Below are 13884 nucleotides of genomic sequence, written 5' to 3'. Positions count from 1 at the left end.
TAGATTACAAGTTCCGCCACCACAAGCCTCTATAGCCACTGAAAACGAATCTAGACCCCGTTCCGGCACTCCGCCGGAGTGGGAAATCATCACCGGTGGCCATCTTCATCATCCCGGCAGCCACCATGATGAGGAGGGAGTAGTCCACCCTCGGGGCTGAGGGGTTGTACCAGTAGCTATGTGTTTAATCTCCCTCTCTCTCTCTCTCTTGTTTTTGAGATGTCACGATCTTGATGTATCCTGGGCTTTGTTAATATAGTCAGATCATATGGTGTTTCTCCCTATCTATCTTGTTGTGATGAATTGAGTTTTCCCTTTGAGATTTTGTTTTATCGGATTGAATACTTCTATGGATTTGAGAGCACCTGATATATGTCTTGCATATGAATACTCGTGGTGACAATGGGGTATTATATTGATTCACTTGATATATGTTTTGGCACTCAACTCGCGGATTCCCGAGGTCGCATTGGGGTGATCTACGCATAGGGGTTGATGCACTTTCTATTCTTTGTTTCTCCGGTAGAAATCTTGGGGCACTCTTTGAGGTTCTTTGTGTCAGATTGAGTATTATGAATCTGAAATTATTTGGTGTTATTTTAGTACGAACTCTTGGATAGATTGATCAGAAAGAATAGCTTCGAGGTGGTTCTGTACCCTACAAACGATTTCTTCTTATGTTCTCTGCTAGATACGAACTTTGGAGTGATTCTTCGTTGCACTTTGAGGGATGGTTATATGATCCAATTATATAAGCATTGTTGAGAGATTGCATTAGCGAAAGTATGGACCCTATGCCTCATTTTCAAGCATTGCAATACCGTTTGTGCTCTGTTTTATCAATTGCTACCTTGCTGTTTTTTATTGTTCATATTACAAAAATCAATATCTACTATCATTACTACGCTTTTATTACCATCTCTTCGCGGAGCTAGTGCACCTATACAAATTACCATCGTATTCGGTGTGTTGGGGACACAAGAGGCTTTCTATTATTTGGTTGCACGGTTGTTTGAGAGAGACCATCTTCATCCTACGCCGCCCACGGATTGATAAACCTTAGGTCATTGATACGTCTCCAACGTATCTATAATTTTTGATTGCTCCATGCTATATTATCTACTGTTTTGGACATTATTGGGCTTTATTATACACTTTTATATTATTTTTGGGACTAACCTATTAACCGAAGGCCCAACCCAGAATTGTTGTTTTTTTACCTATTTTAGGGTTTCGAAGAAAAGGAATATCAAACGAAGTCCAAACGGAATGAAACCTTCGGGAACATGATTTTTGGAACGAACAATATCCATGAGACTTGGACCCTACGTCAAGCAACCAACAGGGAGGCCACGAGGTAGGGGGCGCGCCTACCCCCAGGCACGCCCTCCACCCTCGTGAGCCCCTTGTTGCTCCACCGACGTACTTCTTCCTCCTATATATACCTACGTACCCCCAAACGATCAGATACGGAGCCAAAACCCTAATTCCACCACCGTAACTTTCTGTATCCACGAGATCCCATCTTGGGGCCTGTTCCGGAGCTCCGCCGGAGGGGGCATCGATCACGGAGGGCTTCTACATCAACACCATAGCCCTTCCGATGAAGTGTGAGTAGTTTACCTCAGACCTTCGGGTCCATAGTTATTAGCTAGATGGCTTCTTCTCTCTTTTTGGATCTCAATACAATGTTCTCCCCCTCTCTTGTGGAGATCTATTCGATGTAACCTTCTTTTGTGGTGTGTTTGTAGAGACCGATGAATTGTTGGTTTATGATCAAGTTTATCTATGAACAATATTTGAATCTTCACTGAATTCTTTTATGTATGATTGGTTATCTTTGCAAGTATCTTCGAATTATCAGTTTGGTTTGGCCTACTAAATTGATATTTCTTGCAACGGGAGAAGTGCTTAGCTTTGGGTTCAATCTTGCAGTGTCCTTTCCCAGTGACAGTCGAGGCAGCAAGGCACGTATTGTATTGTTGCCATCGAGGATAACAATATGGGGTTTTTATCATATTGCATGAATTTATCCCTCTACATCATGTCATCTTGCTTAAGGCGTTACTCTGTTCTTATGAACTTAATACTCTAGATGCATGCTGGCTAGCGGTCGATGTGTGGAGTAATAGTAGTAGATGCAGGCAGGAGTCGGTCTACTTGTCTCAGACATGATGCCTATATACATGATCATACCTAGATATTCTCATAACTATGCTCAATTCTGTCAATTGCTAAACAGTAATTTGTTCACCCACCGTAAAATACTTATGCTCTTGAGAGAAGCCACTAGTGAAACCTATGGCCCCCGGGTCTATCTTCATTATATTAATCTTCAAACACTTAGTTATTTTCATTGCCATTTATTTTACTTTGCATCTTTATCATAAAAATACCAAAAATATTATCTTATCATATCTATCAGATCTCACTCTCGTAAGTGACCGTGTAGGGATTGACAACCCCTTATCGCGTTGGTTGCGAGGATTTATTTGTTTTGTGCAGGTGCGAGGGACTCGCGTGTAGCCTCCTACTGGATTGATACCTTGGTTCTCAAAAACTGAGGGAAATACTTATGCTACTTTGCTGCATCACCCTTTCCTCTTCAAGGGAAAACCAACGCAGTGCTCAAGAGGTAGCAAGAAGGATTTCTGGCGCCGTTGTCGGGGAGGTCTACGCGAAAGTGAACATACCAAGTACCCACACAAACCCTTATCTCCCTCATTACATTATTTGCCATTTGCCTCTCATTTTCCTCTCCCCCACTTCACCCTTACCGTTTTATTTGCCCTCTCTCTCTCTATCCTCCCTCTCTTTCTCTATTTGCCTCTTTTGCCCGTTTCTTGTTTGCTCTTATGGTTGGAGTAGTTTTTTATTTATTACTAAACAGAGAACCTAAGACCTATGGATCCTCATCCACTTTCTAATCTTTTTAAGAGATCCAATTATGATGAACCAATTGCTAGTGAGTTTTGTGCACTAGGTTATCTTTATGAAGTTTGCTTGGAATTCGTGAATCTGAAAATTTTGATGAAGTACTTTACGGAGTGATTCACGATAGATATTTGAATAAAAAGCATGATTGCAATGATTTTACTATAAATTCTCTTGATGTCAATTGTGCTAATAATATGCAAAACCCTAAGCTTGGGGATGCTAGTTTTGCTATGTCCTCTACTTGTTGCAATGATCATGATTGGGGTGATTCTTCTTTTGATCTTGAAAATTTATTTAAGCCCCATGATGAATATGAGATTGATAATAGTGTTTGTGATATGATTGAAAGTGGGTTTGTAAGAGTGTTGACTTTAGATCCCACATATTTGGAGAACGTTCGATCTTATGAAATTTTTGATAAAAGTGGGTTTGGAGAGGTCATGAATTTAGTTAATGTTAATCCCACTATTTTGGAAGAGTGTCAACTTTGCATGCATGTGGATTGTGTTGAAAATATTTTATGTGATAGCTATTTCGTTGAATTTCCTTATTATTCCACATGCAATTATTATGAGAGAGGAAAATATGGTGGTAGAAATTTCCTTGTTACTAAATTACCTCTCGTTATGTTGAGATTGCTATTGTTTCTTTCCGCTTCCTTGCATATGCCAGTTTTTGCTTGCCTTGATAATTTGTTTGCCTATAATATTCCTATGCATAGGAAGTATGTTAGACTTAAGCGTGTTTGTCACATGTTTTATGATGCTCTCTTTGTGCTTCAATTCTTGTCTTTCATGTGAGCATCATTAAAATTATCAATGCCTAGCTAAAAAGGCTTTAAGAAAAACGCTTATTGGGAGACAACCCAATATTTTTCCCTGCTGTTATTTAATAAATAATTTATCTAGCCTCTGTTTTGGTTGTGTTTTTTGTGTTTAATTAGTGTTTGTGCCAAGTAGAACCGTTGGGAAGACTTGGGGAAAGTCTTGTTAATCTTGCTGTAAAAAACAGAAACTTTAGCGCTCACGAGAACTGCTGCCATTTTTATTTGGAAAGTTCTATTTAGTTAATTCTTTTTGAAGATGATTAATAGATAAATTCCTCACTTCCAGAAATTTATTTTAAAAAAATTGGGTTCCAGATATTGCGCTACCTACAGATTACTACAGACTGTTCTGTTTTTGACAGATTCTGTTTTACGTGTGTTGTTTGCTTATTTTGATGAATCTATAGCTAGTAAAATAGTTTATAAACCATATACAAGTTGGAATACAGTAGGTTTAACACCAATATAAATAAAGAATTAGTTCATTACAGTACCTTGAAGTGGTCTTTTGTTTTCTTTCGCTAACGGAGCTCACGAGATTTTCTACTTTGAGTTTTGTGTTGTGAAGTTTTCAAGTTTTGGGTAAAGATTTGATGGATTATGGAACAACGATTGGCAAGATCCTAAGCTTGGGGATGCCCATGGCACCCCCAATATAATCTAAGGACACCTAAAAGCCGAAGCTTGGGGATGCCCCGGAAGGCATCCCCTCTTTCGTCTACTTCTATCGGTAACTTTACTTGGAGCTATATTTTTATTTACCACATGATATGTGTTTTGCTTGGAGCGTCTTGTATGATTTGAGTCTTTGCTTTTTAGTTTACCACAATCATCTTTGCTGTACACAACTTTTGAGATAGACACACATGATTCGGAAATTATTAGAATACTCTATGTGCTTCACTTATATCTTTTGAGTTATATAGTTTTGCTCTAGTACTTCACTTATATCTTTTAGAGCACGGTTGTGGATTTTTTTTATAGAAACTATTGATCTCTCATGATTCACTTAGATTATTTTGAGAGTCTTAAATAGCATGGTAATTTGCTTAAATAAACCTAATATGCTAGGTATTCAAGATTAGTAAAAACTTTCTTATAAGTGTTTTGAATACTAAGAGAAGTTTGATGCTTGATGATTGTTTTGAGATATGGAGGTAGTGATATTAAAGTTGTGCTAGTTTAGTAGTTGTGAAATTGAGAAATACTTGTGTTGAAGTTTGCAAGTCCCGTAGCATGCACGTATGGTAAATGTTACGTAACAAATTTGAAACATGAGGTGTTCTTTGATTGTCTTCCTTATGAGTGGCGGTCGGGGACGAGCGATGGTCTTTCCCTACCAATATATCCCCCTAGGAGCATGCGCATAGTGCTTGGTTGTTGATGACTTGTAGATTTTTTCAATAAGTATGTGAGTTCTTTATGACTAATGTTGAGTCCATGGATTATACGCACTCTCACCCTTCCATCATTGCTAGCCTCTTCGGTACCGTGCATTGCCCTTTCTCACATTGAGAGTTGGTGCGAAATTCGCTGGTGCATCCAAAGCCTGTGATATGATACGGTCTTTCACACATAAACCTCCTCATATCTTCCTCAAAACAGCCACCATACCTACCTATTATGGCATTTCCATAGCCATTCCGAGATATATATTGCCATGCAACTTTCCACCATCCTGTTTATCATGACACTTTCATTATTGTCATATTGCTTTGCACATGTAGTTGACATCATATTTGTGGCAAAGCCACTGTACATAATTCTTTCATACATGTCACACTTGATTCATTGCATATCCCGGTACACCGCCGGAGGCATTCATATAGAGTCATACCTTGTTCTAGTATCGAGTTCTAATCATTGAGTTGTAAATAAATAGAAGTGAGATGATCATCATTTAATAAATCATTGTCCCAATAAAAAAGAGAGAGAGAGGCAAAAAAATAGAAAGGCCAAATAAAAAAAGGGCCAAAGCTACTACCCTTTTTTCCACACTTGTGCTTCAAAGTAGCACCATGGTCTTCATGATAGAGAGTCTCTTGTTTTGTCACTTTCATATACTAGTGGGAATTTTTCATTATAAAACTTGGCTTGTATATTCCAACAATGGGCCTCCTCAAGTGCCCTAGGTCTTCGTGAGCAAGCAAGTTGGATGCACACCCACTAGTTTCTTTTGTTGAGCTTTCATACGTTTATAGCTCTAGTGCATCTGTTGCATGGCAATCCCTACTCCTTGCATTAACATTAATCGATGAGCATCTCCATAGCTCATTGGTTAGCCTCGTTGATGTGAGACTTTCACCTTTTTTGTCTTCTCCACATAGCCCCCATCATTATACTCTATTCCACCCATAGTGCTATATCCATGGCTCACGCTCATGTATTACACGAAGGTTTATAAAGTTTGAGATTACTAAAGTATGAAACAATTGCTTGGCTTGTCATCGGGGTTGTGCATGATGAGAGCATTCTTGTGTGACGAAAATGGAGCATGACTAAACTATATGATTCTATAGGGATGAACTTTGTTTGGCCATGTTATTTTGAGAAGACATAATTGCTCAGTTAGTATGCTTGAAGTATTATTATTTTTATGTCAATATGAACTTTTATATTGAATCTTTCGGATCTAAATATTCATGCCACAATTAAGAAGAATTACATTAAAATTATGCCAAGTAGCACTCCGCATCAAAAATTCTGTTTTTATCATTTACCTACTCGAGGACGAGCAGGAATTAAGCTTGGGGATGCTTGATACGTCTCCAACGTATCTATAATTTTTGACATTATTGGGCTTTATTATACACTTTTATATTATTTTTGGGACTAACCTATTAACCGAAGCCCAGCCCAGAATTGTTGTTTTTTTGCCTATTTTAGGGTTTCGAAGAAAAGGAGTATCAAACGGAGTCCAAACGGAATGAAACCTTCGGGAACGTGATTTTTGGAACGAACAAGATCCCGGAGACTTGGACCCTACGTCAAGCAACCAACAGGGAGGCCACGAGGTAGGGGGCGCGCCTACCCCCCCCCCCCCCCCAGGCACACGCCCACCCTCGTGGGCCCCCTATTGCTCCACCAACGTACTTCTTCCTCCTATATATACCTATGTACCCCCAAACGATCAGATACGGAGCCAAAACCCTAATTCCACCACCGTAACTTTCTGTATCCACGAGATCCCATCTTGGGGCCTGTTCCGGAGCTCCGCCGGAGGGGGCATCGATCACGGAGGGCTTCTACATCAACACCATAGCCCTTCTGATGAAGTGTGAGTAGTTTACCTCAGACCTTCTGGTCCATAGTTATTAGCTAGATGGCTTCTTCTCTCTTTTTGGATCTCAATACAATGTTCTCCCCCTCTCTTGTGGAGATCTATTCGATGTAATCTTCTTTTGCGGTGTGTTTGTTGATCAAGTTTATCTATGAACAATATTTGAATCTTCTCTGAATTCTTTTATGTATGATTGGTTATCTTTGGAAGTCTCTTCGAATTATCAGTTTGGTTTGGCCTACTAGATTGATCTTTCTTGCAATGGGAGAAGTGCTTAGCTTTGGGTTCAATCTTGCGGTGCCCTTTCCCCATGACAGTAGGGGCAGCAAGGCACGTATTGTATTGTTGCCATCGAGGATAACAAGATGGGGTTTTTATCATATTGCATGAATTTATCCCTCTACATCATGTCATCTTGCTTAAGGCGTTACTCTGTTCTTATGAACTTAATACTCTAGATGCATGCTGGATAGTGGTCGATGTGTGGAGTAATAGTAGTAGATGCAGGCAGGAGTCGGTCTACTTGTCTCGGACGTGATGCCTATATACATGATCATACCTAGATATTCTCATAACTATGCTCAATTCTGTCAATTGCTCAACAGTAATTTGTTCACCCATCGTAAAATACTTATGCTCTTGAGAGAAGCCACTAGTGAAACCTATGGCCCCCGGGTCTATCTTCATCATATTAATCTTCCAACACTTAGTTATTTTCATTGCCTTTTATTTTACTTTGCATCTTTATCATAAAAATACCAAAAATATTATCTTATCATATCTATCAGATCTCACTCTCGTAAGTGGCCTTATAGGGATTGACAACCCCTATTTGCGTTGGTTGCGAGGATTTATTTGTTTTGTGCAGGTGCGAGGGACTCGCGCGTAGCCTCCTACTGGATTGATACCTTGGTTCTCAAAAACCGAGGGAAATACTTACGCTACTTTGCTGCATCACCCTTTCCTCTTCAAGGGAAAACTAACGCAGTGCTCAATAGGTAGCGGTCATCCACTAGAGGGAAAATTGCTACTGTCCTACAAAACTTTGTGCTTTGAGGCCCAACACGAGTCTACAAGAACAAGTTGTGTAGTAGACATCAAGCCCTTTTTTGGTGTCATTGCCGGGGAGGTGAGTGCTTGAAGGTATATCTTTAGATCTTGCAATCTTTTAGTTTCTTGTTTTATCACTAGTTTGGTTTATAAAAGAAAACTACAAAAATGGAATTGAGGTTGCATGATTGCAATGCTGTTAGTATGAATTCTTTGAATATCCATGATGCTAACGATATGCAAAGCCATAAGCTTGGGGATCTATGTTTGATGAAGATGATATTTTTTTTGTCCCCCAAGATTTGATGTGCAAATTTGTTATAATGATTGAATGCCTCCTATTTATGATGATTATAATGATGAAAGTGGATTTGGAGAGGTCATGACTTTATTTAGTGATGAATCCACCATTTTGGATGAGGCTTCAATTGAATATGAAAACAAAGTTGCTATCTTTGATGATTATAGTGATGACAAATATGCTATAAAGAATAATGATAACCATGAAACTTGTTATCATGATTTTAATTTTCACTCTCATGATAGTCATTTTGTTGAGTTTGCTCCCACTACTATTGATGAGAAAAAAATTGCCTATGTGGTGAGTAATAAAATTTTTATGCTTCTAGATCATGAAAAGAATGATTTATTTCATGGATATATTGTTGAATTCATTCATGATGCCACTGAAAATTATTACGAGGGAGGAACATATGCTTGTAGAAATTGTAATAATATCAAGTTTCCTCTCTATGTGTTGAAAGTTTTGAAGTCATGCTTATTTTGCCTTCCTATGCTAGTTGATTCTTGGTCCCATAAGTTGTTTGCTCACAAAATCCCTATGCATAGGAAGTGGGTTAGACTTAAATGTTCCTGCCATGTGCTTCATGATGCTCTCTTTGTGTTCAATTCTTATCTTTTATGCGAGCATCATTGAAACCATCATGCCTAGCTAAAAAGGCATTAAAGAAAAGTGCTTATTGGGAGACAACCCAACACTTTTACCTACTGTTTTTGCATGCTGACATGATTAAGCTACTGTAGTAATCATGTTTATAGCTTTCATTTCAATAAAGTGCCAAATAAGGGATGGTGTATGGTGATAGTTGATTTCATCTTGCTGAAAAACAGAAACTTTTGTGCTCAGGAAAACAATTCTCATTTTTAACAGAAGTGTGATAAAATATTGATTCTTTTGCAGAAATTAATAGACAAATTTCCCAGGTTTTCCTGATTTTTCAGATTTTTCCCAGTAGCAAAAGTATGGTTGGAGTACAGATTACTACAGACTGTTCTGTTTTTGACAAATTCTGTTTTCAATGCATAGTTTGCTTGTTTTCTAGTTTCTGTGGCTTATATTTCTCAATATAAATTGTGGAAATGATATGCTACAGTAGGCATTGTGTGAGAACAATTATGACTCTTCTCTTTGATAGTACCAAAGTTAATGATTTGCTTTATCATACTAACCTATCTCACGAAGTTCCATTAAGTTTTGCGTGATTGCAGTTTTCAAGTTTTGGGTCAGATATCAATATGAGGAGAATAAGGAGTCACAAGACCCTAAGCTTGGGGATGCCCAAGGAACCCCAAGTTAATATCCAAGGAAGATCCAAGCAACTAAGCTTGGGGATGCCCAAGGCACCCCAAGTTAATATCCAAGGAAGATCCAAGCAACTAAGCTTGGGGATGCCCCGGAAGGCATCCTCTCTTTCGTCTCCAACATTATCTGTAACCTCACTTGGCGCTATATTTTCATTTGTCACATGATATGTGTTTTGCTTGGAGCGTCATTTTATTTTATTAGGATTTGCTTGATGTTATTTATAATAATGTTTTGCATCTTTTACTTCAATAAAAATGTCAAGTATAGCCATTGCCATGCTTATTTTGCAAGTCTATATGTGGCTATTTGAAAACAGAAAGTTGTACGCTAGTACATGAATTCTTGAAAAAATTCAGAATGGGATAAAATGTTGAAACTTTTAGCAGTGTAAGCTATGATAAATTTTCTACATTGTGGTAATTTTTCATAATTTTTTGAGTTAAAAAAGTATTGATACTCTTGCATTCTTTACAAACTGTATTGTTTTGGCAGATTACTGTTATGTTTGCATTGTTTGCATATGTTTGCTTCTTTAATGATTCTATTTGAGGATAGGAGTATTAAACATGCAGAGGCATTTAGTATGCAATGTTGAATAATAATTTTGGTGATTTTCTACAGTAGAGAATGGTAAGGTTTTGCATTGATTTATACTAACTTATCTCACGAGTTCTTGTTGAGTTTTGTGTGGATGAAGTTTTTGAGATTTAGGAAAACCGTGATATGAGAGGAATTAAGGAGACACAAAAAATAAATCTTGGGGATGCCCAAGGCACCCTAAGATAATATTTCAAGAAGTCTCAAGCATCTAAGCTGGGGGATGCCCCGGTAGGCGTCCCACCTTTCTTCTTCAACAATTATCGGTTAGTATCAGTTGAGCCTAAGTTTTTCTTCTTCACATGAGTTGTGCTATTCTTGGAATGTCATTTTGTTTTGTTTTGCTTGCTGTTTTAATAAAATACTTAGATCTGAAAAAAAATAAGAGAGAGTCCTCAAATAGCTACCCATTTACTTAACTACTTGTTTAATCTTCACTTATATCTTTTTGGAGTAGCTTGTCATTTACTCTTGTGCTTCACTTATATCCCATGAGATAATTGCTGAATAAATTGAATATAATGAAGCTAGAATTATATGTTCATATCAAGCCTAGTGGTAGCTTCACATTGGGTTTAGAAAGTGAAATCTTTTGAAGCTTGACAGTCATAATATTGGTCATACAAGCAATTCATGAATGATTAGTAGAAGGAAGAGAACTTTCACATGCAAATACACTATCTTGGAAATCTTTTGTGATTGTGAGCCCCCATCAAAATATTTTATGCCAAAATTGTTGACGTTGGACAAGGAAGACTACGTAATGATTTATGTTTGTTCATATTCACATAGAAGTTATATTGTCATAGATCCTTCAACATGTGGTGCTTGCCCCCCATCTTTGCTAGACAAAAATTCCGCACCAAGTAGAGATACTACTTGTGCATCCAAAAACCCTTAAACCCAAATCTTATTTTCAAGAGTCCACCATACCTACCTAAGGATTGAGCAAGATCCTTCAAGTAAGTTGTCATCGGTGCAATAAGGCAATAAAAATTGCTTCTAAAAGTGTTAGATCATTTAGTGTAAGAGAAAATTGAGCGTTGTACGAACTTGTGATGGCAAAGAATAAAAGCGACAGACTGCATAATAAAGGTTGCTATCATAAGGGGCAATATAACATGACGTTCTTTTGCACTAAGGGGTTCAGCGTACAAGCAAATAAGCGCATGGCAACCTCTGCTTCCTCTGCGAAGGGCCTACCTTTTACTTTTATGTATTTACTTTCATGCAAGAGTCAAAGTCTTTCTCTCTATTCCTTTTTATTTTTCTCTTTTGGCAAGCATCATGTGGTGAGGAAAGATCTAGGCACATATATCCAGTTGGATATGGGTAGCATGAGTTATTATTGTTGACATCACCCTTGAGGTGAATACGTTGGGAGGCGAAATTATAAGCCCCTATCTTTCTATGTGTCTGGTTGGAATGTTTTGCTCATGTGTATGCGGTGAGTGTTAGCAATCATAGAAGACTATATGATGGTTGAGTATGTGGATCTCTTACTTAATATATGTTGAATACGAATTACAATTGCTTGGTGACCGAGAACATAGGTTGTTGAGTTTCAAGAGAATTCGTTGTTTGAACCTTAACATGTGAATTGGTTGCTACTTTAACATGAGAAGTTTTATAGGAAAGAATTGTTGTTATGATGCTAGGAAAACTGATCGAGATTTTCATTGATCAAAATTTTGCACTTTGCTAGCATTCACACTTCCTAAATTATTTCTTTTATCATTTACCTACTCGAGGATGAGTAGGAATTAAGCTTGGGGATGCTGATATGTCTCCAACGTATCTATAATTTATGAACTATTCATGTTGTTATATTATCATTCTTGGATGTTTTACAATCATTTAATAGCAACTTTATATCATATTTTGGGACTAACCTATTGACCCAGTGCCCAGTGCCAATTGTTGTTTTACTTGTTTTTTATCGCAGGAAATCTATACCTACTATTAACGGGAATATGTATTCTTGGTTTGGTTTAGTACTTTTCATTGATTTTCGTTTGGTATGAGCGCACGCTAAAGTTTCATAAGGTTCGCTCGTACACACGGTAAGCCATCGGGGCCAGGTACTTGTATGTGGATGGGCCTTCTATGGACTGTCTACAAACCGCAAAAAATAATTGGGTCAATGTAAATCAACATCGTGGGAATTGAACGCGGCTTAAATGTGATATTTAAATAGATGTGGCTAATTAAATAAAGGATTGTGGGTAAACCGGTTGAATAATTAAAAGAACGATTGTGGGAATAGGTATAGTTTGGTTTAGTCCTTTTCATTGATTTTCATTTGGTATGAGCGCACGCTAAAGTTTCGTACGGTTCGCTCGTACACACGGTAAGCCGTCTGAGCCAGGTACTTGTACGTTGATGGGCCTTCTATGGTCTTTCATAGAGACCGCGAAAAAATTGGGTCAACAATAGTCAACATTGTGGGAATTGAACGTGGCTTAAATAGGATATTTAAATAGATGTGGCTAATTAAAGAAAGGATTGTGGGCAAACCGATGAAATAACTAAAAAACAATTGTGGGCTTGATAAATAGAATATTCAAACAGATGGGGCTAATTAAATGAAAGATTTGAGGTAAAAAGGTAGGATAATTAAAAGGAAGGATCCATAGGCTTCATTGTGGTGGGGCTACTAAATTAGAAAAGGAAGGATTTTATTCACGAATAAAACGGGTGAGGACATCATGGTAATTAAAGGAAGGATTATGCTGTCAAAAAACTAAAGGAAGAATTATACTTAAACGAAATTAGTAGGAGATTATGCCCGCAAAGAAAATATGGACAGGGATAAATTGCATCCTATACTTTATGTTCACTTTGTAAAAGGATGATGCATTGCATGTTCTTCGTAGTGAATCCAGTGCTACGACATTATGCGTGCACAAAACATTAACTTTTTTCGTTGCAACACACGGGTTTTTGTTTTTTGCTTGTTTTTTACATCACAGGAAATCAATATCAAACGGATTCCAAACACCGTGAAACTTTTGTGGATTTTTTATGGACCAGAAGACATCCAATGGTCCAGAGCAGCACCTCGTGGTGCCCCGAGGGGGGGCACAACCCACCAGGACGCGCCTGGGGGCCACTACAAAAAAAATACACTTCCGTGATGATACGTGTTTGTCACAGTAGGTCATGTTTTCTGTCATGCATGTACATCCATGATGATTTTATGACAGAATCAAGCTAGTCTTACATGTGCTGTCGTAGAAGTGTTCCATGACAATACCAAAATTATCATCACGGAAGTGTCCACTTCCATGACGATAAATGGCGCGTCATGGAAGTGCTTTCGTCAAGGGTGACTAACACGTGGCATCCGCCATAACGGGTCACCATTAAGCTATCAGGTCCGGTTTTTGGATCCGATAACCCACTAACAGCCCGGACCAATGAGGATTTTCCATGTGTAAAATTCTCATTGGCTGGAGGAAACACGTGTTGGCTCACCATTGGGACAAATGTCATCCTTTCATTGGACAGGAGGCGCCTACGATACGTCGACATGTGGCACGGCCCAACAGAGGCCCATTCCGTTGAAAAGGCCGGTTCGTTTGACTT

The sequence above is a fragment of the Triticum urartu genome, chromosome 4A (genome assembly GCF_056163025.1).
Source record: "Triticum urartu cultivar PI428250 chromosome 4A, HENAU_Tu73, whole genome shotgun sequence".
NCBI lineage: Eukaryota > Viridiplantae > Streptophyta > Magnoliopsida > Poales > Poaceae > Triticum > Triticum urartu.
This window is presented reverse-complemented; position numbering follows the sequence as displayed.